At 41.0% G+C, this 21,753-nt stretch overlaps 1 long non-coding RNA gene across 5 annotated transcripts in view; it reads right to left on the minus strand.

Moving 5' to 3' along the window:
• Positions 1–10,375: 10,375 nt before the first annotated feature.
• The window catches only part of LOC131512070 (uncharacterized), a 32,568-nt gene continuing 21,190 nt past the window's right edge, over positions 10,376–21,753 (minus strand). For 4 of the 5 annotated variants that reach the window (XR_009261907.1, XR_009261910.1, XR_009261909.1 and 1 more), the window contains 3 exons: positions 14,211–14,319; positions 11,460–13,043; positions 10,376–10,748 (listed from right to left, as the gene is read on the minus strand). This is a non-coding gene — a long non-coding RNA (uncharacterized LOC131512070). The remainder of the gene's footprint in view (positions 10,749–11,459; positions 13,044–14,210; positions 14,320–21,753) is intronic. The other variant, XR_009261908.1, reaches the window with a different exon arrangement.

Genomic DNA, 21,753 nt, shown 5'->3' on the forward strand with positions numbered 1-21,753 from the left:
CCCTCACACTCCTCTTGGTCTGCAAGGGAAGGATATAGCCTGAACCAAAACTGAGTTGGAACATGATCCCCTCTCTTTTTGCACGATTACTTGGGGAATATACTACACAGTTCCTGTTGAGAAAGGGGGGTTTCACTGGCCTGGTAGTCTGGGGATATCCTGCAGGTCTTTCATCAGATGTTCTCCCATAAGGAAAATACAGAGCTGGAGTCAGAAACAGCTGCTCTTACATGTGTTGGATCATGAAGCCCCTTGAGAATCTGATACAACAGCTGCTCTATTGGGTCAACAGGAAAATACCATTGCCACCAAATATTAGAAATGGAACCCTTGTCCTTTAACAAATAAAGAGGCCGAAGACAGAAATAAAGAGATTTTCCCTAGGCCTTGCTCTTAGTAGTAAGTAGTGACTGCAGGACTAGAATCTAGGTGTTGAGTCTCAGCCAATGTTCTTCACATTATATGATGTTGCCTTTTATATATTCTTGCAAAGCTAGTTTTCTTAAATGTTGTTTTTTTTTGTTTTTTTTTTTTTGGTGGGGGGAATGCATCACGTTTTGTTTTGTTTAAAAAAAAATTTTTTTTAACGTTTATTCATTTTTGAGACAGAGAGAGACAGAGCATGAACGGGGGAGGGTCACACAGAGAGGGAGACACAGAATCGGAAACAGGCTCCAGGCTCTGAGCTGTCGGCCCAGAGCCCGACGCGGGGCTCGAACTCACGGACCGCAAGATCGTGACCTGAGCTGAAGTCGGACGCTTAACCGACCAAGCCACCCAGGCGCCCCCACGTTTTGTTTTTAATTCACATTCCACAATATTCAACCTTTTAGAGTTGTATATCCAGAGTTGTGCAATCACAGCCACTATCTAATTTTAGAATGCTTTATCACCCCAAAAGGAAACCCTGTACCTATTAGCAGTCATTCCCATTCCTCCCACCCCCAGCCCTAGACAGCCACTAATCTACTTTCTATCTCTGTGGATTTGTCTATTCTGGGCATTTTCATATACATGGAATTATACAGTAGGTTGTTTTTTGGTGACTGGCTTCTTTCACTTAGAATATTGTTTTTAAGATTTATCCATGTTGTAGCATGTATCACTACTTCTTTCCTTTTCATTGCCAAATCATGTCCCATTGTATAGAATATTTGGCTACCTGTTCATCAGTGGATGAACATTTGAGTTTTTCCCACTTCTCGACTACTATGAATAATAATGCTATGAAACTTGTGTACAAGTTTTGTGTGGATATATGTTTTCATTTCTCTTGCTATAAACTAGGAGAATTGCTGTATCATGTGATAAACCATGCAATGTTTAGAGCGATGTCTACAGGTTCCAATTTCTCCACATTCTAGCCAATAATTCTTATCTTTTAAAAATTATAGCCATCCTAGTAAGTGTGAAGTGGTAACATATGTGGTCAGTGGCCTCCACATTGGACAGAGTAGAACTAAATAGTAAGTAACTAAAATGGAATTCAAAGCCAGATCATAAACTCTACCATCAATTTTTTTTTTTCCCAAGCCAAAACTTACTGAGCTTTTACTGTGGTGGTTACTATACTAAGCATTGTCTTAGATTATCTCATTTAACTCTCATGACACTTCCATCAACAAGTACTGTTACTGGCCAATTTTATAAATGAGACTGGCTTAGAGAAGTTAAGTTCCTAGTGGCTGGTAAGTAGTAAGTCCAGGATTTAAGTCTAGGTCTATGTGTATCCTGAACTGAAGTCTTTAACTGCTACACTGTACCGCTAAATATTTTATTCAGTAGACTTACTTTTCCAAAGTGAGTCTAATCAACCACTACTTTCCAAGTTTTACCCTCACCACATATTGTTTCTAGCTCTCAGGATATTTGTATACTTGTTCTCAAATTTAGGTATCAGAATCATCTACTTTAATATGCTTCATTAGCTTTGTAGGTGTGTCTGACATATTCCAAACCTGGAGAACCACTGAGTCTGTTAGAATTAAGTTCAGCTGCAATTAACAGAAATGGTGCCATAAACGAGAGAAATGTATTCTTCTTACCCAATAAGGAGCCCAGAGATAGTTGGTCACTCTAGGGTTGATATCTAGCTCTGTGGTGTTGGGACTCAGGCTCCTTCTACCTTGTTCCTTGCTTTGTGTGGCTTCATTTTTCCCAAATCATCTCATTGTCCAATTGGCTGTTGGAGCTTCATCTATTACATCTGCATTCCAGCAGGCAAGGAGGTGGAAGGGGGAAAAAATACACATTTTCCTTTTAAAGGTTGTCCAGGAATATGCATGCACCATTTCCTCTTAATTCCACTGGCAAGAATTAGGACATGAGGCTGTGCCCTGCTGCAAGAGAGGCTGGGAAAAGTAGTCTTTATTCTGAGCGGCTATGTAGTCAGCGCAATATTGGAGGTCTCTCTTGCTGGAGGAATTAGGAGGGGTGAATACTTGGGACAATTAATCTCTGTCACACCCAGGAAAGAGGACAAATTTACCTAATTCCTGTCTCTACTTTTGACGTGAGACCTAAGAGTAATTCTTTCTATGAGAGATTTTAGATCCCATAATGAAGGTGATTATGGCAGTGGCTATCAAATGTTGCAGCATCTGGGAATCACCCAGGGATCTTAAAAACTACTGATGCCTGGCTTCCACACCCAATCATTCTGATTTAATTGATACGGAATGGAACCTGGGCATCAGGTATTTAAAACCTCCCATGGCGATTCTAATGTGCAGCAATGTTTGGGAACAACCCTCCCTAAGTTTGGGGGATCTTCCACCTAAGATCCATTGAGTGTGGATTTTCTCCATTGATGGCCTTTCTCTGAATTAAAATCCCAGCAGTTGGACTGGTGTATGTTCCTGGTATTAAGGTTAAGTATGATCAGCGTAAATCTATTGTCAGCCCTGCAAAAGACAATTCAGAGGGCAAGTCCTTCTGACAATAGCCAGTGACATTTTCATGTACAGAGAAGAACATGTTTTAATTGTATCTATACTTAAACACACGCATTATTTCTGTGTGGCATGAAAATAGGTATCCTGGTTGTGTGTGTGTGGCAGGGCTCAGACATGACGGTGAATCATCCTTGAGCACAACATTTACATTTCAAACACAAGAACCTATTCAGTTCGAATTCGGAGGGCCCTCTCTATTTGGCAGTATGCTTGTCATCTAAAAGCTCAAAATAGCCTTTTAGAGATCCAAACTGTGTGAGCTATAATCTCAAACTATTACTAGCTGTCAGATATTTTATCCATTCAAGCAGATAAGTGGGCAAAGGTTATGTTTTCCTTAAATTGTTAATGCGAGGTCTGTCTTTTAAGTTGAGATGTGAAATGAGAAGAGGAATAAAATAGAAAATTTTCAAAGGAGAAATCTAGCCAGGTCATTTCATCCACCTCTTCACCTTTGGAAAGAATGACATTAAAACATTGTAAATAGATGAGAATCTATACTATTTTTATAGCTCTTAAATGACAGGATTGCACAACCCTGTTCTCACTGCACTACATTTCATTGTAACAATTTGCAGCTAGGAAATTCTTCTTTGCATAAAACTCTTTGCATCAAGCTCTGGCCAAGTTAATCCCATTTCCTCCTTGCTAGTTTTCCAATTCAGATGGACAATAGCATTCTTTGGAAATTTTTTCACACACTTGGAAACTATAATTAAATAGGTCTCCAGGTTTCTCTTTTCTAGTCTAAATAACTGTCTCTTCCAGTTTTCAGGTGCGATCAATTTCATGGCAATCTTAACAGTGGGGTTCTCCAAACTGTCTACATTTAAAATCACCTGAGGAGTTTTGGCATCTACTGATACCTGTGTCCCACCCCCACATATGTGATTCAATTGTCTGGAGTAGGTCCTGAACTTGGGAATTTTTAGAAGATTCCCAAATAATTCAAAATTGCAGAGCCACTGTCTGAACCTACCCTATTACCCTCCTTCTTTCCTCCTTGCTTATAGAACTTCCATAACAGTCCCAGATAAAGGATCATGATTGGCCTAAAACAGTGGTTCCCAGATATGACTACATTAGAATCACTTGTACAGCTTTGACAATAGGAATGCCTGGACTCCACTAACAAATTATATCAGAATATCCAGGGGTGGGACTCAGGGAGAAGTGTCTCTAAAAATTGCTCTTCTCATCTTAAATTCCACATATATTTGTCTTTCTCTAATTTGCTTAGCATAATACACTCTAGTTCCATCCAGATTGTTGCAAATGGCAAGATTTCATTCTTCTTGATTGCCAAGTAATACTCCATTATATATCTATATACCATGCCTTCTTTATCCATTCATCTGTTGATGGACATTTGGGCTCTTTCCATAATTTGGCTGTTGTCAATAGTGCTCCTATAAACATTGGGGTGCATGTGCCCCTTCAGAATATCACTCCTATAGCCTTTAGTACTGCAATTGCTGGGTCAGAGGGTAGTTCTATTTTTTAACTGGTTGCACCAGTTTGCATTCCCACCAGCAGTGCAAAAGGGTTCCTTTTTCTCTGCGTCCTTGCCAACATCTGTGGTTGCCTGGGTTGTTAATGTTAGCCACTCTGACAGGTGCGAGGTGGTATCTCATTGTGGTTTGGATTTGTACTTCCCTGATGATGAGTGATATTGAGCATTATTTTCATGTGTCTGTTAGCCATCTTGATGTCTTTTTTGGAAAAGTGTCTATTCATGTCTTCTTCCCATTTCTTCATTAGGTTGCTTTTTGGGTGTTGAGTTGGTAAGTTCTTTATAGATTTTAGATACAAACCGTTTATCTGATATGTCATTTGCAAATATCTCCTCCCATTCCATTGGTTGCCTTTTAGTTTTGCTGATTGTTTCCTTCACCGTGCAGATACTTTTTATCTTGATGAGGTCCCAATAGTTCATTTTTCCTTTTGTTTTCCTTGATTATGGAGACGTGTTGAGTAAGAGGTTGCTGCGGCCAAGGTCAAAGAGGTTTTTGCCTGCTTTCTCCCCTAGGATTTTGATGGCTTCCTGTCTTACGTTTAAGTCTTTCATCCATTTTGAGTTTATTTTTTCCTTCTGCATGTCGCTGTCCAGTTTTGCCAACACCATTTGATGAAGAGACTGCAGATGAACATAAGGGAAGCAAAAATGATACAGAAACAGGGAGGGGGACAAACCACAAGAGACTCTTAAATACAGAGAACAAGTTGAGGGTTGCTGGAGGGGTGTGGGCTGCGGGATGGGCTAACTGGGCAAGGGGCATTAAGGGGGGCACTTGGGATGAGCACTGGGTGTTATATGTAGGGGATGAACCACTGGATTCTCCTGAAGTCATTATTACACTATATGTTAACTAACTTGGATGTAAGTTAAATAAATTTAAGAAAATAAAAAAGTGCTTTTTAAATTTATATTTAATTAATATTTTTAATCCACCACTAGGGCTGGAAGCCATTGGTGGGAAGACTGTTCTAAAGTGTTTTCCTAAAATCAGCAGCATCAGCGTCAGTTGGGAATTTGAAGTAATATAAATCCTAACCCAGGCCCACTGAATCAGAATCTTCGTGGAGGTGGAGCTCCCAGCAATCTGTTTTAACAAGCCTTCCAGGTGATTCCAGTGCCTACTAAAGTTTGAGAAGCACTGGTCTAAGCCTATTTTGATGAGTTTGTGTCCTGATTTCCCAGCCTCCCTTTCAGCCACAGGTGGCCATGTGACCCAGTTCCAGCCAATGAGACCTAACAGAGGTCTAGGAAGAGGTGGTTTCTGAGAATGCTTTTACTTTCTTGACACAAGGGAACAGACGAGACTGGCAGTGTGCCTCTGCTTCTACCTCCCTTGCATCTTGAAGGTAGGTGATCCCTGGAACTACAGCTGTCATTTGGGGGGCATGAGGCAAACAGACCCAACTAAAGCCCAAGAGAATCACAGAGATGCCGACTCTGATGTTCGCACATCCACATGTTAGTTATTGCTGACCAATACCAGCAGTAACCTACCTCCAGACTCCAGTTATGGGAAAAATAAACCCCTACTTGTTTAAGCCATTGCTAGTGAGGCTTTACGTTGATTGTAGCGCAACACAATCTTAACTGATAGAGAATCAGATCTTCAAATGCTTTGTCATGGAGAAAACTCAAAATTGAATAGAATATTTATACTTAAAGCTGATCACGCTATATTTAAGGTAGTGTCACCTTCCAGTTGTGGTACTCTAAGTACTACATCTGTGGATCCCAGTGTGGCTGTATACGAAGATTTACAAGAAGGAGCTTCTTTAAAATGATTCGTGAACCTCACCCTAGGTGTACTGAGTTGGAATCTCCCAGATTTGGACTGGGAGACTCTGTAACTTAACAAGGTGACTATTTTTGCCTCCAGCTGGCCCGAGTCTACAGCATGGCTAAGGCTAGGGTAAGGTAAGTGAAGAGCCTAAGGTGCAAAATTGAAAGAGGTATTCAATCTTAGGGTTGTGCAAATGTAGGGCTGGCAGTTGCATGACCCTGAAAGTAAATGCCTCCTTACATTTTGTGCCCTAGGTACCTCATCTAGCCTCACCCTAGCCTCCACTCTGATTCAGATAAAATTTAACAGGTGGTACCTCTCATTACAGAGGAAACTCAAGTCAAATAATCCTTTATACAAAACAATCCATTAGATCAACTGAAATGTTTTTCAGTGACTGGTTCCAAGCATCATAAAGCCAAACACATTTACCTAAAAATGGTGCCACATACAGTTTCACTTCAATTTGGGGTATGCATCTTGGTATCAGATGACATCAATATCCCCGAGTTAAAAAATAACTACAGCACTGATTGTCTCAGTCCCTGTTCACCCACATGAAAACAGGAATGTGATCCTGTGAGAAAAGAATTTAATTAGGTGAGTCAATGGGTGTCAGATAGCATGGTGGCGGCAGAATCCAGGACTAAGATCCTCCTGTAACTACTAAGTACTCAAGTATCTGTTACTCGAATTAAAAGTGGAAACTAGTAGGTGTTTGTAAAAATGTGTCGAGCTTGGCTATTCCTGTTTCCCAAAAGCATTTTAGGACACACAGATGCAGCAGTCTCCCAGAAATAGAAGTGTGGGTAACTTAACCCAAAGTTGTGGTTCCTGTGTCCAGCCTGTGTTGGATGGTGCGTCAGCAGAATGAATGGTGAAGAATCTCAGTGGGCTGACGTTCTGGAGCTTCCTGAGCATGCCTTGTTAGGGCTGGGAGGGAAGTAAGGGTGCTGGTTGGGCAGGCTAAGGGAAGCCTGCACGTTGAGGCAGGGAGAAAGACTCGGACTAAAGCTTTAGATTTACCTGCTTCACTCCACATTTCAGGTCTCTAGCTTTTGCTTTTATAGGTGCAGGACTGATGGAAGTAGCTGGTGGCTAGTAGCAGGAGGGCAGCCTCCACCAAGTGAACTATAAAAGGGCCCTCTTGTCACACCCTCCCTCTTGCCGCAGAGGCATTATTAGAGCGCTTCTCATTTTAGTGTGGCTGGTGGGCACTCCAGCATCGATGAGGCAAATATTTAACAAGAAATTGCTAAAAATGACTCCTCTTTCCTGCCCGATGTGCACTAGGCACTCTGACTGACTCCTTCTCACTCTGTGATTGGCTCAGATTTATGGCAGCGGGACTCTGTGTCCTGTACCTTACTGTCGGGAGGGGACTGGCTGTGGTCCTGTGAACCAAGAACTGAGTAACTGTTGTCTTAAGGCTGCTTCCCTACTTCCTTTTCTGACCATCCTTATGCAGGTAAGGTGGCACTCAGCAGCAACTGGCAAACCAGGACTGGATCAGCGGGTTTGGAGGGAGTCCAAAATGTGTTTGTCAGCCAGGATGATTGAGAACACACACCTGGTACCAGAGTGCAACACAGACCAGCCAGTGCACTTGGACAGATACGTGCTGCTTGCTGGAATCTGCTCCTGGTACAGGGAGGTCCTAGGTGGCTCTGCCTGCAGATTCACACTCCTTCCAACACGAAGTCTGGGTGTTTTTGTGAGATGCATTCTGAGGCATGAAGGGAAGAAATTACATGTCTGGGATTTGCTTTAAAAATATTTAGGGACATCTGGGTGGCTCAATCAGTTAAGTGTTTGATTCTTGATTTCAGTTCGGGTCATGATCTCATGGTTGCGAGATCAAGTCCTGAGAAGGGCTCAGTGTGGAGCCTGCTTGGGATTCTCTCTCTCCCTCTCTCTCTGCCCCTCCCCTGTTTGTATTCATTCATTTCCCCACACACCCTCCTCCCTCCCTCTCTCAAAATAAATAAATAAACTTAAAAATATTTAACTATAAGAACTTCAAAGAAAAAAGGGATTCAAAGGGCTACGTGAAATGTGGTAAAACTGTGTTGAATCACAATATTGGGTAAATGGCAGTTTATTATGCTATTCTTTCTAATTTTTCTGATTCTTTCTAATTTTGTGTATTAACATTTTCATAGTTAAATCTGTTTGAAAGGTTACATTGATCGTTATAAACCTTATAAATCTTACAATAAGTTTATGTATGCCTTTGCACACTACCCACTTGTTTGAACTGACATCAAGAAATGGGGAGCTAGAGCTGTGTGGAACCTGATTGGGAACATCCTTTCTACCCAGTCCCATCAACCCCTTGCCTGGGCTCAGGGCCTTTATTGTACAGTGAAAAGATGGCAGGACTGGGGCTCCAGAAATCTGGGTGCAAGTTTGGTCTGTTCATTACAAGGAGACTTTAGATAAGTTGCTTGCTCTCCAGCTTCTTTTTTTTTCTCTATAAAGTGGGGATGATCCTATAATAACACCAGCCTCAAGTTACTGGAAGATCACATGAAATAAGGTTCCTTGTGTGTTAGAGAAGTGTTATTGACACCAGCAGCACGACCTTGGACCAGGTGGCCAAGTGCTCTGACATCAGAGTCCTTGGTTATAGGATGAGAGGGAGAGCACATCAGCATTCCCAAGGCTGTGGGAGAACAACCCAGGAAACTTATGCAGCTGATTCTGCACTGCAGCTCAGTTGGGGGACAGCTGAATTAAATAATGGTAGTGGTTCTCTCATGCTCTAACAGTGAAATGGCTGTCGGAGGATTAGGAGTCTATTGTGCCAAGTTGTTTTGACAGTTCGGTGCGGGTCACAGTTTTAGGGTTATTTCATGGTGATAACTAGTTAAAGAGAACCATAATAAATGAGGAGGAGGAAGTCTGAACTGCTCTGGTGAATCAAGGCCTTTATCAAGGCCTTTATTTGGTGAATCAAGGCCTTTATCACAGATTAAGAGAGTAGAGGGGGTCAGCTGTTCTGCTCACGCAGCTGTTATGTAAAATGACTGGTAAGGGGGCTCTCCTAAGCTACCTGGGAGAGCTGATAGCAGGAGAACAACTGCCCAGGTGAGGGCAGTGCCTATAATTTCTGCAGTCTAGGGGAACTTTGGGGTGATTGGTCCAGACAGCAGGGCCACATGTGGGAGGGTGACCTTGTAGTCCTGGCTGTAGGCCTGTGCCTCCTTCACGGCTAGGCCCAGGAGATTGGCTGCCCGCTGTGCCTGTGCCCATCTCATTGGCTGCCTCTCTGCTTTTCTTTGCAGCACATTCCAACATTTGTACATATTTGCTTCCAAGTCACTTTTCCCACATTCAGACTTCTTTCAAAATTCTTGTTTGTCTCCCGTGAAGAGTAATCCAATTCAGGATTTGTTGACTGCCTCTTAGGTTCAAGACCTTGTGCTACTGACCTCAGACGGTACAAAAGGAAAAGGGACGTTTTTCCCTAAAGCCCCAGTATATGGTGCAGAGGGAATGGAGAGTAAGACAAGCACACAGGTAACACCAACACACAAAGAACCTGGCAAATGCCACAAGAATAGTGAGTTGTGAAACTATTTTAAGGAAAATAGGCCACATTTCCTTTTTAAGGCCACGTTTCACATCACAAAGAGTTGATGGAGAAAGTACATTAGAGATGGGTCTTGAATGGTAAGTTTTCTAGAGGTAGAGAAGGATGGGATAAATATTTAGGGAGGAGCAGTAGTAAAGGCAGGAAAAGGTGGTGCATGTTTGGAGAATGGCAAGCAGTGCCATTTTGTCCCGGCCCTGGGATGAGTAGAAGACCAAGAGGACACAGACGCAGGTTTGGGCCATTCAGAGGAAGCACTTACTTCAATTTGCTCAGCAATAAGGGCCCCTGAAGGTTTCTGAGAAAAGACCACAGATGAGGACTTCAAGAATGCTAACGTAGTTCCAGTGTGTAGACTGGAGAGCCAGATGGACCAGGCTACCTAGTGTGGAGATAATGAGTGGTGGCCCTCAGGACAGGCCACAGGGGCCACCACATGTTGGTACACAGAGTCCAGGAAACCATGGAGTCAGGCTAAGCAGGAGGCGTCTTAAGGTATTCTTCTGCTACTTTTGTTTTTTACTGTTTGTTTATTTATTTATTTAGTGGGGGCGGCGGGGGGAGGGACAGTGAGAGAGAAAGAGAGAGAATCCCAAGCAGACTCTGCACTAACGCAGAGCCCGATGTGGGGCTGGATCTCACAAACATGAGATCATGACCTAAGCCAAAACCAAGAGCTTAACTGAACCACCCAAGCTCCCCTCGAGGTGTTATTCTTAAGACTCTAGATAGTATGAGGTAAAAAGCTCTCTGTTTTACATATATCCTTGCGGTCTGGAGAGGTCAACATTTTCCTGTCATACACTGGAAACACAAAATCAAGTTTTCTTCCCAAGTGGGTCTTCTTTCAACATTGACAAATTCACCCTCCTCTAAAATCAACAGCTATTCCACAGGGATCTGTAAGAAAAAAACAAAAAAAAAACAAAAGTGGTTGAGCTGAAGGCCAGGGTAGCCTGCCTTCTTCTGCCTCAAAGCTTCTAAACCGCCCCTGAGTGTGGATGATTATATTCTTCCATATTACAGTTTCCTTGCTCCTGCCCCTGTGCTGTCAGTTCTGTTCTTCCCTGCTTCTTACACCGTCTGGGAGGTCTCCCTCTTGAATGGCTCCATCCCTCCAACATCCATCTTGCTGCTGCTCCCTACATTCCTCCTGCTCCAAACCACCATCTCTCACTGCTACCACATAAGAATCTCCTCACTGTCTGCTTGTGCCCTTGTACCTTTCGTGGCCCCACCCTTTAAGCCATAGCCAGACCTCTAGAGTGATCCTGTTCAGAGTGAAGTAACACCATGTAACTGTCTTGTTTCAACCCTCCAAAGAGCATGCCCCCACAGGCTAACATCCAAAATCCTTAGCTTGGCCTATGTGGTTCTTCATGACCTCGCCCCTGGCTCCCCTCTTCCCTTGTTCTGTAGCTACTCTGGCCTCCTTTTTGTTCTAATACCTACCAAGCATGTGCCAGACTGTCTTGGCCCTTGCATTCCCCTCTGCCTAGAATGTTGTTCTTCAGATATTTTTATGGCCCACTCCCTCACTTTAGGGTTATGTTAATGCCACCTCCTCAAAGAGGCCTATTTGGACCACCTTGTCACTATCTGTCCACTTACCCTGCTTTGTTTCTCTTGGTAACATTGACCACGATCAGTCTTTGTGTAATGTCTGTCTTCTCCAGCAGGATGTAAGTTCGATCAGCATAGGGTCTCTGGCCCACCTCCGTTTGTTCAGGGCCTGGATAAAAGCTAGGTTCTCAATAAATACTTGTTGAATGAATGAATGTGGAGATCCTCTTTCTAGAAAATACTACTTTGGCTCTGCTTCTGTTTCTTGGTCCTCATTTGCTGTGGTCTTTGAAGGTTGTGACAACACTATGGCCTTGCCCCTTGCCCCTTAACCAGCATGGAGCTAAATGTTTCTCTTCTTCCATATCAGACCATTTGTGATACTTTCATGGACATCCTAAATTTAAATTCGCCCTAAGATTTACTCTTTACTCTCCTTCTCTCCCTCCCTCTTCCTTTTCTCTATCTTCATCTCTCATCTTTGTGCAAGATGATATCCTAGTATTACTTTCAGCCTACACCTCTCTAAACGTCAGTCCTTCCAGTGCCTACTGGGCATCCTGATGCACCTCATATTTCATATACTCAAAAATGTCTTCTTCCTCCTCACCACTATCTTCTTTGGCTCCCAAGTTAGGAGTCTTAGAATCATTTTTTTTATTCCTCCTTAAGACCCCCTTTCCTAGTAGCTACCAGTGTCACTGGATCTTCCTTCTAAATGGCTTTTACATCTCTCCAGCTATTTCCATTCCCACAACCACCACCTTGGTATTACCTTTGCCTGCCTGGCCAGAACCAGCTCTGATGGTTCCCTTCCTGCTTGTACGCCCTTATTTAAGGGCCTTGTGTCTCTGCTTCAAAAAGTCCCTCTAGGCTCTGGGCCAGTTAGCTTCACCTCACTGATGACCATGCATTTTCAGTCCAGGTTTGGCTTTCTACTTGTCCTTGCACTGCCCAAGGCTCCCGATCCTGTTCTTAACTGCATGTCTGGAGGCCATGTAGGCCAGACCCACTCATTTCACAGCCTAGGCCCAGCTTCCATTTCCTGAGACAATGAAATTTAAGGTTACCCCTTCACCAGCCCCCTGCCTCCATTCTCCCCTCCTCATCCTTAGTTTCAAATAAAAGTCAGAATCATTTTTGAAAGAGTTGCTTTAAGCCTTGGCTACCCTACTAAAAAATTAATGGCTCTCTATTTCCTATAGAATGAAGACCAAATTCCTTAGCCTGAAAGTCAAGCTTGATTGTGGTCTACCTTTTTAGCCACAGAATTCCTAAAATAGACCTAAGATGCAAATGCGTAGAGGGGCTGGGAAGGCAATGGAAGTGAATAATATATGGGTCCTGTATAACATGATAAGGAGTGGTAGAGACTGTGGCAAAGTGGAGAGCACATGTCCTGTTTAAAAAAATTTTTTTAATGTCCGTTTATTGTTGAGAGCGAGAGAGACAGAGTGCGAGCAGGGGAGGAGCAGAGAGACAGGGAGTCACAGAATCCAAAGCAGGATCTGGGCTCTGAGCTGTCAGCACAAAGCCTGACACGGGTCTCAAACTCACCAGTGCAAGATCATGACCTGAGCCAAAGTCAGACGCTTAATCAACTGAGCCGCCCAGGGCCCCAGAGCATGTGTCCTGTTTAAAGAATAGAGCCAGATTCTGCCATGAAGGAATTTGAGCATATTTTGATTATTTAACAGAAGCTTGGAATCTGGGGTTTTAGGCAAAATTTCTGGAGTTTCTAAATGTTGGCCCAAAATATATATAAATATAAATATGGCATAGTAAAAATCGTATCTGCAGGCTGGATTCAGTCACAGAGCCACCAGTTTGGAATTCAGCCTCTGTATAACCTAAACCAGCCCAAAGCTCTTGACCTATACTTATTAAACAGTAATAATAGCAATAAGCAAGTGTTAGAACAGTGTTAAAGATCTAGTTCCAAACCAGGACCTTGTCTTTGGTATAATCAGAAGGATAATTAGAATGGTGGTAATACTTTCATGATAAGTCAATGGCATTTGCTGCCCTGTTAGTGTACAACCTAAAACCATCCTGGAGCACCAGCAGCAACGGCCCAATTTATGAAAGCACAGACAGAGCATTTCCCAGACTGGTGTAAGATACATAAGAAATGCTTGTTGTAGTAAATGGGTATAAGACACCATTCTTCAAAGAGTCTGTGTTCTAAACATTTGTTTGTCAGGATTTTGTTTTCAACACAGTCCCAGAAACAATGATATAAGTGGGACCACAGAAGTGATACTGCCAATGGATTATTTTACATTTGCAGTGAAAAGAGTAGCAAAGAAGGCTGGTGCAGATGTATGGTGTGGTGGTCCAACCCCACAAACTTCCTCTGTCCTAGTGGCCCTGGTCAGAAATAAACCTCTGATAGGCAGGCCTTCAAGCAGGAGCATGGACACAAGGGTTGGGTAGGGTGGTTGATAAGAGTGCCAGCCTCTGATCTGAGACTTCCCAAGTCCCTCTAACCTGGACTTGTCAGCACTGCCCCAGGAATGGCCCTTCTTTGAGGCTGGGGGCTTTGGGGTTTGCCTAGAAGTAAAGAAGGTAAGAGCACAAATGTGGGGAACATCCTTCTAGCTGTACTAGAACTGAAAGGGGCCACAGGACAAGGCAGTTTTCCTTCCTGTCAGGGGCACTAGTGCTGTGAGGTTGAGAGTGGGAAGGGAGCCACACTTGGAAACGTCTCCAACTTATTCAGGTCAAGGGTCCCTCTCACCTCCCCACTCCTCCCAGTCCTGCCTCTCCCTAGGAGCAGGCTGGAGGCATTTCCTTTACCTAGTATTTCACTCTTTCTCCAGAAGTTCAGCAAGTGGAGCTGACAGCACCCCAGGGGACTCCTACCATTTCCTCCGTCTCCAGGGAGATGCCTCCTGAATGAAAGGATCTAAAAAGAGATACACACACATTTATATATACGCCTTCCTGTTCTCTCAAGCACCAGAATATTTTCTGCTCTGGGCTCCCACACTCCACAGCCTCATTATCTTCTCTGAGATTTTTCTCTCCTTCCTCATACCACTGCCTCTGCTGCCACCCCCACCACACACACACACACACACACACACACACACACACACACACACACACACACAGTTTCTGCTGTTATCTCTGAAGGCTAGGAGAGCTACTAAGAAGAGAGGAGTGTTTCTAGAGCTTCATCTACCTCACAATTTGTTCTCAGCCTCACTGTGTGAATATTGAGGCTGTTCCCAGAAGTGCTGGAAGGAATATTTTTCTTTCCCCTCCCCTGTTCACTACCTTCTCCTAATCGATCAGTGAGCCCACAACTCATTTCAAGGTTTCTATTTCAACCTAACTTTCTTCAGTCAAGACAGCACAAAAACTTCCAGCTCCTTTTCCTCCTCCTCCCTCTCCTACCCTTTGCTTTACTCTCCCATCCCCCTAGTTTGGGAGACTCTCTGGCTTTTCTATTTTTTGCCATTGATGAAATTTAAAGCTAACAGTAAGACACCACAGGATGTTCAAAAAGTCAGATGCAGGGGCACCTGGGTGGCTCAGTCGGTTGAGCGTCTGACTTCGGCTCAGGTCATGATCTCACGGTTTGTGAGTTCGAGCCCCGCATCGGGCTCGTGCTGTCAGCTCAGAGCCTGGAGCCTGCTTTCGATTCTGTGTCTTCCTCTCTCTCTGCCCCTCCCCTGCTCATGTTCCCTCTCTCTCTCTGTCAAAAATAAATAAACATTAAAAAAAATTTAAAAAAAAGTCAGATACATTTGTTTGTAAACAGTATTTTAGTTCCTTTCCAAATAATACGCTAAATGTTTTTCTTCAAACTCCAAACCCCTCCTCAGGTGAAGCATCTCTAAATGTAATGCAGTGGGTCCAATTGTTAATCTGAAAAGTGCAATAAAAACAGAGTATCCAAAAATCTGGAAACCGAGATAAAATTGTGTATTTATTGTACTTGTTTAGGTTAACAGTTAAGCCCACTGTTGTAAATGGAGAGATTCCTCACCTGAAATGTAGCTGTAGCTGAAAACAGAAATGTAAGTTTCTCCTGTGCTTTCTGACATGACAAACACCTCGCATATTTCCCTGTGATTTAAAAAACTTAACAAGCGGACCATATGATTAGTACACATTCCCCTTACAGTCTTTGGAGCTAAATGGATTAACATAAGAGCTATTTATCTACATGTAAATCTTCCCATGAGGATGACCAATTCAGATTCAGAGTAAGCTTATAATATATTTATCAGGATATACCAAAAATAAAGATGATTGTGAATTTTGCATTTTAATGAAATTCTGAAGCCTCCAACGAGAAGCTGAGTAGAAAAGGGTCATAGTGTCCTATTTCTCCTTTTCTCTAAAAATAGAATTCCTTTTACATAAATATTCTATCTGTATTATACAATAAATCTAAATAAGTGAGGGAGAATTTGTGCTCAAAATGTTGTCACCTCAGCACAGCTAACTGTGCATTGACCCTGTTCCCTTCTAGCTCTGGTGAATAATTGCAATGAGTGCATTTTCCCATTTTCAATTAAAACTATCTCAGAAGCATGTTCTATGTTGCTGTGTAGTCCTTGTAATCTGAATTTTAATACCTACACCATAGTTTTAATTATTCCCCTGCTATTGGGCACTTATTTTGTAATCTTTTCCATAACAATTAACACTGTGGCTAATCCTTGTTTATTTAGCTTTTTTCCTTAGGGATTATTTCTTCAGAGGTAGGATTAAGTAAAGGTCAAAAGCCTAGATGTGAGGGGTTTTTTATTTCACCCAGGAACCAACAGGCTCTGAGCGCCCTACCCGTGGTCTCCCACCTTTCCCATCAGAGACAGACAATTCTCCATCAGAGGTTTATCAAGTGGCTGCAGTCCCCCCCCCACCCCCCCACCAGAATGCCTCGACAAGCTCAGAGTTCTTTCAGAAATATATAGGCTTAAGCATTCTGACTTTTCACCCCATGAGCTTGCTATATGTTGCCACCACGTGATTCTCGACAAAAAGTAATACCAGTACTATCAGATTATAACAATTTCACTGAAAGAATGAAAAGTGACCAAGTAATGGCATTTAGAAAGTTGTATGCCCCTTTAAACAATGTAAAATGGTTCTCATTGTTTTAATTTGTAGTTATCTTTTACATTAGTGAGATTGAACTAGTTTTCATGTACTTGTTTACTAGTTATATCCTCTTGAATGAAACATCTATTTCTTTCCCCAGCTCATTTACTTGCAAGAATCTAATATTTTTTGTATGAGCATTTTATAAAACACAGATTTTAAGCCTTCTAAATATATGCTAATATTTTCCAGTTTATTTTTTCTTTTTGATAGAATTCTAACATTGTGTTAATAAGCTATACTCACCTCTAATTTCATAGCATTGTTTCAGAAAGCTTTGAATATAGATTTTGGTTCAAATGGCAATTTGGTTTTTATAAATCACTGGCATACAGGTTTCCAGAGGAAATAATAATAAATTGTCAAGTGTTGGATTTTTATGACATGCCAGGATTAAATGATGGAAATATCTGTGGTCACTGCTAAATGTAGTAAACTCTTTTTTCTTGGACCATATAAACAGAATAATCAATACAGACTGGGACTTGAGGGAACCTCAATATAGGTAACAGGGTTGGGGCCTTTGGAATGTAGAGAGACAGGAGCTGGGCTTTCTTGGGATGACATGAGATAAGGTCATGCAATATGGGATGGACAGATGAGGTGTGGACTGGGAAGAACTGAGTTAAGAGGAATTTCTCTCCTTTCCATATCCAACCTCTTTCTGATCGCCAGATCAGATTTCCATAGGAAGTAGTCATTTACAAATATTTTTAGGGTCTCCCTTCATTTCCTTTCTCCTTGCTATATTCCTTCCCAAACTCGATCACTCCTTCCTTTTCCTTTTCTTTTGGCAGGATAGCACAATTACAATGGGGTCAGCAAAGCTGGATCCAGGCCCTGCCATTTGATTATTACTTGGCTTTTGCCACATTACTCTCTGATCCTCAGTTTCCTCTTCAGTAAAATGGAAACAATAATAGTACTTATTTCTAGAAGGTTGTTAATGAAGATTAAAAGAGAAAGTGTTTGAATGCTTAACACAGTGTGGTAGACTATTTTATTCACAAATATTTGGTGCTCCCACCTAGGGGAGGATTAGCCCTTCCAATCCTACTGATGTCAGCCTTGGCCATGAGGCTTGATCTAGTAAATGAAGTATGAATAGAGGTGACATATGACACTTTGGCAGAAAATTTAAGAGCCAGTACACAGTTTGCCATGTTTTCCTCTCTGCCATAATGACCAGCAGTCCTCCAGACAGAAGCTGTTCTATCCCTCTAAAGTCACAAACAGGACACAGAATAGTCACAGTCAACATGCAGTGGGCATGTAACATGAGCAAGAAAAAAATCTTTGTGACAAGTTTCAAACCACTGGCCTTTGGAGGTTGCTTGTTATCACAGCCTAACCTAGCCTATATCAATTGATAAATATAGTATATGGCATATTGTAAGAGCTTATATAATGACTGGTGAGCTGTTAGCCAATGTCCAGTGCTCAGACAGGCCTAAAGGACATTTGGGTTCTGACCAGCCAGAATGGAGTGTCCTTGATCACACACAACAGCTTCAAAATACATAAAGTAAGAACTAATAGAACTTCAAGGAAAAATAGGCAAATCCACAATTACAGTCAGATATTTCAATACTTCTATCTCAATCGGTTGAACAAACAGAAAATCAATAAGGGCATAGAATACTTGAACAACAACCAACTTGATCCAATTGGAATTTACAGACTATTCCATCCAACAATAGCAAAATACACATTCTTTTCAAGTGCACACAGAACAATTATCAAGATAAACTATATTCTAGGCCATTTAACAAGACTTAATTAAAATCATTCAGTATATTCTCTGACTACAAAGGAATTAGAAATCAATAAAAGAAATATATCTGGAAAATCCCTAAATATTTGGAAATTACACACTTCTAAGCCTATACATCAATAAACACAGGAGGATTAGAAAACATCTTGAACAGTATGAAAATGAAACCAGAACACAGAGAAATTTGTGGGTGCAGCAAAAGCAGTGCTTGGAAGGAGATCTATACCTTAAACTTTTATATTACAAAAGAAGAAAGGTCTAAAATCAAGAATCAAAGCTTTCAACTTAAGCTGTAAGAAGAGAATTTAAACCGAAGTAAGCAGAAGGAAAATAAATAATATTAAGAGAAATAATAAAATAGAACACAAACAAAAGGGAAAATCAATGAAACCAAAATCTGGTTCTTTGAAAAGATCAATGAAATCAATAGACAAGAAGACACGGATATTAGAAATCAAAGAAGGAACATCACTACAGATTCTATAAATAGTAAAAGCATAATAAAGTAATATGAACTTTATCAATAAATTTGACAACTTAAATGAACAAATTCCTTAAGACACAATCAATGTTGATTCAAGAAGAAATAGAAAACCTGTTTAACTTCATATCTGTTAAAGAAGTTGAATTCCTAATATCTATTTTAAAAATTGAAGTCTTGGGGCACCTGGGTGGCTCAGTTGGTTGAGCATCTGACTTTGACTCAGGTCGTGATTCTCTGTCTCCCTCTCTCTCTACGCCTCTCCAACTTGTGCTCTCTCTCTCTCAAAAAATAAATAAACACTAAAATTTTTATTCAATGTTCTTTTTGTCTCTGGTTTTCAATCTTTTTGTCTCCGGTTTTCAACAATATAATTATGTCATTAAGGTTTGAAATTTTTATTTCCTTTATAGTTTGTGGGCCTTTTTCAATTTGTGAATTGATATCTTTCAGAGATAATCTCTGTGCTGAGGGCTCAGAGCCTGGAGCCTGCTTTTGATTCTGTGTCTCCCTCTCTTTCTTGCCCCTCCCCTTCTCATGCACTCTCTCTCTCTCAAAAACAAACATTAAAAAAAAAAAAACTTAAATAAACAAGTAAATAAAAATAAAAATTTAAGTCCTAATCTGAGCCCAAGTCTAGACACAGATAGATCTACTAGTGAATTTCATCAAACATTTCAGGAAAAATATAAACAATATAAAACCCTTCAAAAAATAGAAGGCAGGAAGGAATATGTCTTAACTGATTTTACAAAGCCAGCATTACTAATATCAAAACTTGTTAAAGATATAAGAAAAACACTGACTAATATCACTCATGAATGCACATGCAAACATCCTTAGCAAAATATTAGCAAATTGAATCCAGCAGTGTTAAAAATTATACTATATCATGATCTAGTGAGGTTTATCCCTGGAAAAGGAGGTTGATTTGAAGTTCAAAAACTGAAAAATGTAATTCACCATATTAACAGAATAAAGGACAATACAATATGATCATCTCAATAGGTAGAGAAAGCATTTGATAAATGTTTCACTTATAATAAAATCTGTTAGCAAATCAGGAGCAGGGAACTTACTAAAGCTGAGTAAGGACATCTACAAAAGTCTACAGTTGACTGCGTGAGAAAACATGGGAGAAAAACTTTAAACCTGGGATAGGCAAAAATTTCTTAATAAGAGAAAATCATAAAAAATGAAAAAACTGAACTTCACTGAAATAAAAAAAAAACCTCTGCTCTGAGACAATATTAAAGAAATAGATAAGCCCCAAACTGGAAGAAAATATTTGCAAAATGCACATTTCACAAAAGACAGGCATCCAAAATATGTAAAGAACTCCTAAAACTCAATAGTATGAAGGTAAAAGAATCCAATGAAATAAGGAGCAAATGATTTGAACAGATACTTGACAAATGAAGATTCATAAATGGACAGTAAACACATGAAAAGATGCTCCATATGATTAGCCTTCAGGGAAGTGCAAAGTAAAACCACAGTGGGTCACCACTATACACCCATTAGAAAGGCTAAAATTAGAAAGACTGAAATACCAACAGTTGGCAAGGGCATGAAGCAATTAGAGCTGCCATACATTGCTAGTGGGAACATAAAATGCTATAAATGCTTTGAAAAATAATTGGGCGGTTTCTTAAAAAGTTAAACATTCACTTACCATACAACCCGTGAATCCCATTCACAGTTATTTACCCAAGACAAATGAAAACATGTATCAGTATACATCTGTACATGAATGTTTGCAGCAGCTTTATTCATAGTATTCAAAGCTGCAAACCCAAGTATCTAGCAACAGATGAACTGATAAGTTATATCCACACAAAAGAATATTACTCAGCTATTAAAAGGAACTAACACATGCAACACTATCAGTCGTCTCAAACAGTATCAGAGCAAAAGAAAGTAGACATAAAAGAGTGCATATATACGATTCTATCTTTATGAAATTCTTTTTTTTTTTTTTTAACGTTTATTTATTATTGAGAGACAGAGAGACACAGAGCGTGAGCAGTGGAGGGGCAGAGAGAGAGAGAGACACAGAATCTGAAGCAGGCTCCAGGCTCTGCAGAGCCCGACGTGGAGCTCCAACTCACAAACCATGAGATCATGACCCGAGCCGAAGTTGGTCACTTAACCAATTAAGCCACCCAGGTGCCCCTATGAAATTCTAATAAGGCAAAATCTATAGTTACAGAAAGCACATTAGTGGTTGCCTAAGGAGTTGGGGGTGAGGGAGTCTGGACTGAAAACAAGTACAAGGGAACATCTTATCGTGATGAAAATTTGTGGTTTCTTGACTGTGGGTGTAAGCATGGTTGTATTTGCTTGTTAAAATTCATTAAACCATTACTTAGGTGCATTTTATGGGAATTATACACCAATAAAATTTATCTTGTAAAAAGTTACAGGTAGGGGTGCCTGGGTGGCTCAGTTGTTTGAACATCCAGCTCTTGCTTTCGGCTGTTATTATCCTGGGGTCATGGGACTGAGCCCTGTGTTGGGCTCTGTGATGAGCTTGGAGGCTGCTTACAATTCTCTCTCTCCCTCTGCCCCTCTCCCCTGCTTGCTCTCTCACTCTTTTTCTTTTTCTTTTTTTTTTTTTTTAATGTTTATTTATTTTTGAGACAGAGAGAGAGCATGAACGGGGGAGGGTCAGAGAGAGGTAGACACAGAATCTGAAACAGGCTCCAGGCTCTGAGCTGTCAGCACAGAGCCTGACGTGGGGCTCAAACTCACGGACCGCAAGATCATGACCTGAGCCGAAGGTCATGTATATATACATGTATATATCATGTGTATATATATATATATGTACGTATGTATGTATGTATATATATACATACATACATATATATACATGTGTGTGTGTATATATATATATATATATATATATATATATATATATGTATTTAGTGGATGAACTGTTTCATGAATAAACACTTATTGAGCAT

This window comes from Neofelis nebulosa, chromosome 5 (genome assembly GCF_028018385.1).
Source record: "Neofelis nebulosa isolate mNeoNeb1 chromosome 5, mNeoNeb1.pri, whole genome shotgun sequence".
In the NCBI taxonomy this organism is placed as follows: Eukaryota; Metazoa; Chordata; class Mammalia; order Carnivora; family Felidae; genus Neofelis; species Neofelis nebulosa.